Source organism: Schistocerca gregaria, unplaced genomic scaffold (assembly GCF_023897955.1).
Source record: "Schistocerca gregaria isolate iqSchGreg1 unplaced genomic scaffold, iqSchGreg1.2 ptg000874l, whole genome shotgun sequence".
NCBI classification, from domain to species: domain Eukaryota; kingdom Metazoa; phylum Arthropoda; class Insecta; order Orthoptera; family Acrididae; genus Schistocerca; species Schistocerca gregaria.
Genome location: NW_026062235.1, coordinates 175,001 through 182,500, shown reverse-complemented (window position 1 = coordinate 182,500; position 7,500 = coordinate 175,001). Strand labels below are relative to the sequence as shown.

Genomic DNA, 7,500 nt, shown 5'->3' with positions numbered 1-7,500 from the left:
GCTGGCCGGCAGGCCGCGAGACGTGACGCCCGGCGGCAAAGAGTGCTCCTCTGAGGATATAGATGTTCCGTTCCGCCGCACAATGGTGACGGTGACCGCTGCCTGCGGTGGCAACGCTGGGCACAGTCGATACTCGCCGTGTGGTGGAAGGTAAACATTATGCGGTACATCAGTACTTTCCTAATAGTTCGGTCGTCTCACGGCACTGCTTAGTAAATGATGCAAGGCCAAATATAGATGATTTATGCGAATGTCCCTATACGTGCTGTAAGACTGGGCACACAACGTGAATCGCACGTCAGCCAGACACTCGAACATGCACCACTCTCGGCCTGCAACGGAGACACACAATACGTAAACATCTGGAATGCGACAATGTCGAGTGCATCCTCTCTGCCACATTGCACCGTCGACACTATGATAACCAGAGCAGTAGGTCCACCTATAAAAGCACAATACCCCACTCCTCCGACAACTACCATTGCTCAGATAAATCAACACCACCAACACACATCCTACACAGAGGGGCACCAAATATCATCCCCCGCCCTCGTGTTATACCACATGAAAAATTGCAGAAGTGAGAGACACACATCCGCCAGCCTCTTGCTACAAGCATCGAACCGACGTGACGTATCTGACGGTGACTCAGGCATCCGTGTACTGCCACCACTATCCACCCCCCCCCCCTCTCTCTCTGCCCCCTTCCCACACAATACCAAATTTAACCAACTTTATCGCTTAACCTAACTGTGGCTGTACCAGTTTATCGCTTAACCTAACTGTGGCTGTACCAGTTTATCGCTTAACCTAACTGTGGCTGTACCAGTTTATCGCTTAACCTAACTGTGGCTGTACCAGTTTATCGCTTAACCTAACTGTGGCTGTACCAGTTTATCGCTTAACCTAACTGTGGCTGTACCAGTTTATCGCTTAACCTAACTGTGGCTGTACCAGTTTATCGCTTAACCTAACTGTGGCTGTACCAGTTTATCGCTTAACCTAACTGTGGCTGTACCAGTTTATCGCTTAACCTAACTGTGGCTGTACCAGTTTATCGCTTAACCTAACTGTGGCTGTACCAGTTTATCGCTTAACCTAACTGTGGCTGTACCAGATTATCGCTTAACCTAACTGTGGCTGTACCAGATTATCGCTTAACCTAACTGTGGCTGTACCAGATTATCGCTTAACCTAACTGTGGCTGTACCAGATTATCGCTTAACCTAACTGTGGCTGTACCAGATTATCGCTTAACCTAACTGTGGCTGTACCAGATTATCGCTTAACCTAACTCAATTTGTCCCTTAACCTAACTCAATTTGTCCCTTAACCTAACTCAAGTTGTCCCTTAACCTAACTCAATTTGTCCCTTAACCTAACTCAATTTGTCCCTTAACCTAACTCAATTTGTCCCTTAACCTAACTCAAGTTGTCCCTTAACCTAACTCAAGTTGTCCCTTAACCTAACTCAAGTTGTCCCTTAACCTAACTCAAGTTGTCCCTTAACCTAACTCAAGTTGTCCCTTAACCTAACTCAATTTGTCCCTTAACCTAACTCAATTTGTCCCTTAACCTAACTCAATTTGTCCCTTAACCTAACTCAATTTGTCCCTTAACCTAACTCAAGTTGTCCCTTAACCTAACTCAAGTTGTCCCTTAACCTAACTCAAGTTGTCCCTTAACCTAACTCAAGTTGTCCCTTAACCTAACTCAAGTTGTCTCTTAACCTAACTCAAGTTGTCCCTTAACCTAACTCAATTTGTCCCTTAACCTAACTCAAGTTGTCCCTTAACCTAACTCAATTTGTCCCTTAACCTAACTCAATTTGTCCCTTAACCTAACTCAATTTGTCCCTTAACCTAACTCAATTTGTCCCTTAACCTAACTCAATTTGTCCCTTAACCTAACTCAAGTTGTCCCTTAACCTAACTCAAGTTGTCCCTTAACCTAACTCAAGTTGTCCCTTAACCTAACTCAAGTTGTCCCTTAACCTAACTCAAGTTGTCCCTTAACCTAACTCAAGTTGTCCCTTAACCTAACTCAATTTGTCCCTTAACCTAACTCAATTTGTCCCTTAACCTAACTCAATTTGTCCCTTAACCTAACTCAATTTGTCCCTTAACCTAACTCAATTTGTCCCTTAACCTAACTCAATTTGTCCCTTAACCTAACTCAAGTTGTCCCTTAACCTAACTCAAGTTGTCCCTTAACCTAACTCAAGTTGTCCCTTAACCTAACTCAAGTTGTCCCTTAACCTAACTCAAGTTGTCCCTTAACCTAACTCAAGTTGTCCCTTAACCTAACTCAATTTGTCCCTTAACCTAACTCAAGTTGTCCCTTAACCTAACTCAAGTTGTCCCTTAACCTAACTCAATTTGTCCCTTAACCTAACTCAATTTGTCCCTTAACCTAACTCAATTTGTCCCTTAACCTAACTCAATTTGTCCCTTAACCTAACTCAATTTGTCCCTTAACCTAACTCAAGTTGTCCCTTAACCTAACTCAAGTTGTCCCTTAACCTAACTCAAGTTGTCCCTTAACCTAACCCACGTTGTCCCTTAACCTAACCCACGTTGTCCCTTAACCTAACCCACGTTGTCCCTTAACCTAACCCACGTTGTCCCTTAACCTAACCCACGTTGTCCCTTAACCTAACCCACGTTGTCCCTTAACCTAACCCACGTTGTCCCTTAACCTAACCCACGTTGTCCCTTAACCTAACCCACGTTGTCCCTTAACCTAACCCACGTTGTCCCTTAACCTAACCCACGTTGTCCCTTAACCTAACCCACGTTGTCCCTTAACCTAACCCACGTTGTCCCTTAACCTAACCCACGTTGTCCCTTAACCTAACCCACGTTGTCCCTTAACCTAACCCACGTTGTCCCTTAACCTAACCCACGTTGTCCCTTAACCTAACCCACGTTGTCCCTTAACCTAACCCACGTTGTCCCTTTGCCTAACATAGTTCACTGCTCGGAATCTCTGGTGTCGTTGTTATCCTCATGTAGATGTCTTGCGAGTGTTGCTTACTTTCCACATATTCCTGCTATCCACTGTCAATTGTACTGCAATAGGACTATATCGCCGACCCCCCCCCTCCCCCCCCTCTGTCCCCCTCTGTCCCCCTCTTTGTGTCTCTGTCCTCTCAAGCTGGTCGGTCTGGCGTTTGAGTGTTAAATGAGCCTCGCAGCTGTTCAGTTGCATTCAGATGTCGACGCCCTCAGTGTACGTCGTGGTATGGTCTGTGTCCATTGTCCGCTGATGTCGTACGCGTAACCCACACGCTGTACCGATCATCGGTCGTTACGTACAGAGTGAAGTAGTGTGATACGTGTGACCGTACGCTGGCTGTGCCCAACGGTGTCGAATCTCAATTTCCATATGTTGTGCTTGATGCTACTTGTCTCGTCTCCCAATAACAGCTAGGTTGCACTGTGGTACGCCGTAGAGGCGTGTGGGAGGAACGTACGAACGCATTGTATGTCACCCTGGGTCGCTGGGGGTGGTGGTGCGGTGAGTCAGGTCAGGTCAGGTCAGCGTGAGCCGTCTGATGTAGTGACGCGTGTATTCCGACTTTGTCGTATTGCCTCACACAAAGTGCTACCCTGGTGGACCGCGTTCCATATCTGGGACATGCCGCAGATGCCGGTTGACAGTGGATCGCGGAAGGTACATCGCATACGTGCGCGGGCCACCTTCCACGTGTTCTCTTCTGCACATGTCGCAGTGTGTATGTGGTCTGATGTAGCGTGTCGTGACACATGACATCCTGGCATGCAAGAATTGTTGAATTCGCAAATGTAGGTGGACATCTACGTTTACTGCCCAAGATACGCAAATGAACTGGAAATCCGTTGTTGAGCGGTTGTTCACGCTGGAGGTGAATCTGTGATGGCGACGATCGGTACAGCTATTAACCGGTTGTTTCAGCGGTACCCGCCACATCCACACGCGTGACTAGGCCCATGTGGGTATGAAGCGATACGCGGCGGTGGCTTGGTGGGACTGTTCCCGGCCGGTGAAGGGGGGCCGCCCGGCGTGTTGGCCGCGCGCTGCGTGGGCGCACGCGCAACAGGCGGCTGGTGGGGGGCGCCGAGTGGCAGGAGCGCCAGCCGACGGGCCCGGCAGGCGGCGCAGCTACGCTGCGGCGCACCCTGCACGCGGCGCCTGGCGGCCAAAGTTGGTTCAGCCGAGCCCGGTGCGAAGCGCGGTGGACATCTGCAGTGTGCTGGTCTGATTGAGGACTGTGTGCGTTGAGGATGCGCCGCCGCCTGGCACTCGGCGCCGCGACGCCGTCTGCTGCTCGGTCGCCCCAGCGGTTCTCGCAGGTGGTTTGTATCGCAGTTGTGCGGACGTGTTGGCGCGTGCGCTGTGCTGGGAGAGTTCGCTTCTGCACCCAAGTGGGGCTTTGCTCTTGTGTGGCGCTGGCGTTGGAGCTGCCGGTCACCATAGGTGGCGCGTGTTGTCTCCCGCCGGCAATGCCACGACAGCACGCTCCCGGGCCTCTGTCGGCAGCGGCAAGCTCAGTTGGGAGCAAGGGTGTTCGCACTAAAACCGTCTACTCGCCTAACTCCGGGCGATTGCGCCTCTCTCGAAACCGACCAAGTACCTAGGACGGCGCTGCGCGCCGCCGGGACCTGAGAGGGTTTCGAGGTGTATCGTGCAGGGGAGCTCGGCCTCCTCCTGTTTGCAGAATAATTGAGCGGACGCTTGCGTGTTCGCGCGGGCCCCCGGGACACACTCCCGGGCGGCCGGCTGCTCAGCTCTAGTTGACGCAGCTCCCTGGTTGATCCTGCCAGTAGTCATATGCTTGTCTCAAAGATTAAGCCATGCATGTCTCAGTACAAGCCGCATTAAGGTGAAACCGCGAATGGCTCATTAAATCAGTTATGGTTCCTTAGATCGTACCCACGTTACTTGGATAACTGTGGTAATTCTAGAGCTAATACATGCAAACAGAGTCCCGACCAGAGATGGAAGGGACGCTTTTATTAGATCAAAACCAATCGGATTGGCTTGTCTGGTCCGTTTGCCTTGGTGACTCTGAATAACTTTGGGCTGATCGCACGGTCCTCGTACCGGCGACGCATCTTTCAAATGTCTGCCTTATCAACTGTCGATGGTAGGTTCTGCGCCTACCATGGTTGTAACGGGTAACGGGGAATCAGGGTTCGATTCCGGAGAGGGAGCCTGAGAAACGGCTACCACATCCAAGGAAGGCAGCAGGCGCGCAAATTACCCACTCCCGGCACGGGGAGGTAGTGACGAAAAATAACGATACGGGACTCATCCGAGGCCCCGTAATCGGAATGAGTACACTTTAAATCCTTTAACGAGTATCTATTGGAGGGCAAGTCTGGTGCCAGCAGCCGCGGTAATTCCAGCTCCAATAGCGTATATTAAAGTTGTTGCGGTTAAAAAGCTCGTAGTTGGATTTGTGTCCCACGCTGTTGGTTCACCGCCCGTCGGTGTTTAACTGGCATGTATCGTGGGACGTCCTGCCGGTGGGGCGAGCCGAAGGGGTGCTTTCGCGTCCCGAGGCGGACCCCGTTTAAATCCTACCAGGGTGCTCTTTGTTGAGTGTCTCGGTGGGCCGGCACGTTTACTTTGAACAAATTAGAGTGCTTAAAGCAGGCAAGCCCGCCTGAATACTGTGTGCATGGAATAATGGAATAGGACCTCGGTTCTATTTTGTTGGTTTTCGGAACCCGAGGTAATGATTAATAGGGACAGGCGGGGGCATTCGTATTGCGACGTTAGAGGTGAAATTCTTGGATCGTCGCAAGACGAACAGAAGCGAAAGCATTTGCCAAGTATGTTTTCATTAATCAAGAACGAAAGTTAGAGGTTCGAAGGCGATCAGATACCGCCCTAGTTCTAACCATAAACGATGCCAGCCAGCGATCCGCCGCAGTTCCTCCGATGACTCGGCGGGCAGCCTCCGGGAAACCAAAGCTTTTGGGTTCCGGGGGAAGTATGGTTGCAAAGCTGAAACTTAAAGGAATTGACGGAAGGGCACCACCAGGAGTGGAGCCTGCGGCTTAATTTGACTCAACACGGGAAACCTCACCAGGCCCGGACACCGGAAGGATTGACAGATTGATAGCTCTTTCTTGATTCGGTGGGTGGTGGTGCATGGCCGTTCTTAGTTGGTGGAGCGATTTGTCTGGTTAATTCCGATAACGAACGAGACTCTAGCCTGCTAACTAGTCGCGTGACATCCTTCGTGCTGTCAGCGATTACTTTTCTTCTTAGAGGGACAGGCGGCTTCTAGCCGCACGAGATTGAGCAATAACAGGTCTGTGATGCCCTTAGATGTTCTGGGCCGCACGCGCGCTACGCTGAAGGAATCAGCGTGTCTTCCTAGGCCGAAAGGTCGGGGTAACCCGCTGAACCTCCTTCGTGCTAGGGATTGGGGCTTGCAATTGTTCCCCATGAACGAGGAATTCCCAGTAAGCGCGAGTCATAAGCTCGCGTTGATTACGTCCCTGCCCTTTGTACACACCGCCCGTCGCTACTACCGATTGAATGATTTAGTGAGGTCTTCGGACTGGTACGCGGCATCGACTCTGTCGTTGCCGATGCTACCGGAAAGATGACCAAACTTGATCATTTAGAGGAAGTAAAAGTCGTAACAAGGTTTCCGTAGGTGAACCTGCGGAAGGATCATTACCGACTAGACTGCATGTCTTTCGATGTGCGTGTCGTGTCGCGCAACACGCTACCTGTACGGCAGTGGCCGTGCGCCGCGTGCGGAACCACGCGTGCCTCTCAAAACTAGCGGAAGTGTTGTTGTTGTGTGGTACGAGCGCTGAAGCTCTGGAGCGGCTGGCCTGCGGTACCTGGCGCCTGGCGCCGGTTTTGAATGACGTTCGCCCGAGTGCCTGTCCGCTCCGGTGTGGAGCCGTACGACGCCCATCGGCTGTGAGGCCGTTGGACACAAAAAAAATAGTGGAACAGGGGCCGTCAGACGCCTCAGTCCCGCAAATGCTACTGTCTTGAAAGAGACAGTGGGAGACTGAAAAGGAAAAGATCACCCAGGACGGTGGATCACTCGGCTCGTGGGTCGATGAAGAACGCAGCAAATTGCGCGTCGACATGTGAACTGCAGGACACATGAACATCGACGTTTCGAACGCACATTGCGGTCCATGGATTCCGTTCCCGGGCCACGTCTGGCTGAGGGTCGGCTACGTATACTGAAGCGCGCGGCGTTTGTCCCGCTTCGGAGACGTGGGAGTGTCGTGGTCGCCTGTGTGGCCGGCCGCGTCTCCTTAAACGTGCGATGCGCGCCCGTCGCCTGGCGGTTCGCATACCGGTACTTTCTCGGTAGCGTGCACAGCCGGCTGGCGGTGTGGCGTGCGACACCTCGTACAACGACCTCAGAGCAGGCGAGACTACCCGCTGAATTTAAGCATATTACTAAGCGGAGGAAAAGAAACTAACAAGGATTCCCCCAGTAGCGGCGAGCGAACAGGGAAGAGTCCAGCACCG

The 7,500-nt window shown here is 51.6% G+C and overlaps 3 non-coding genes across 3 annotated transcripts in view; all 3 read left to right on the top strand.

The window, feature by feature from the left end:
• The first annotated feature begins 4,785 nt into the window (after nt 1-4,785).
• On the top strand, nt 4,786-6,678 carry LOC126323864 (small subunit ribosomal RNA). Its single transcript, XR_007559725.1, has one exon. It is a non-coding gene; the product is annotated as a small subunit ribosomal RNA (ribosomal RNA).
• Nucleotides 6,679-7,040: 362 nt separating this feature from the next.
• LOC126323844 (5.8S ribosomal RNA) lies at nt 7,041-7,195 on the top strand. Its single transcript, XR_007559706.1, has one exon. It is a non-coding gene; the product is annotated as a 5.8S ribosomal RNA (ribosomal RNA).
• A 188-nt stretch (nt 7,196-7,383) lies between these two features.
• Nucleotides 7,384-7,500, top strand: part of LOC126323870 (large subunit ribosomal RNA) — a 4,222-nt gene continuing 4,105 nt past the window's right edge. Inside the window, exon 1 of the ribosomal RNA XR_007559731.1 lies at nt 7,384-7,500. This exon is cut by the window's right edge and continues 4,105 nt beyond it. This is a non-coding gene — a ribosomal RNA (large subunit ribosomal RNA).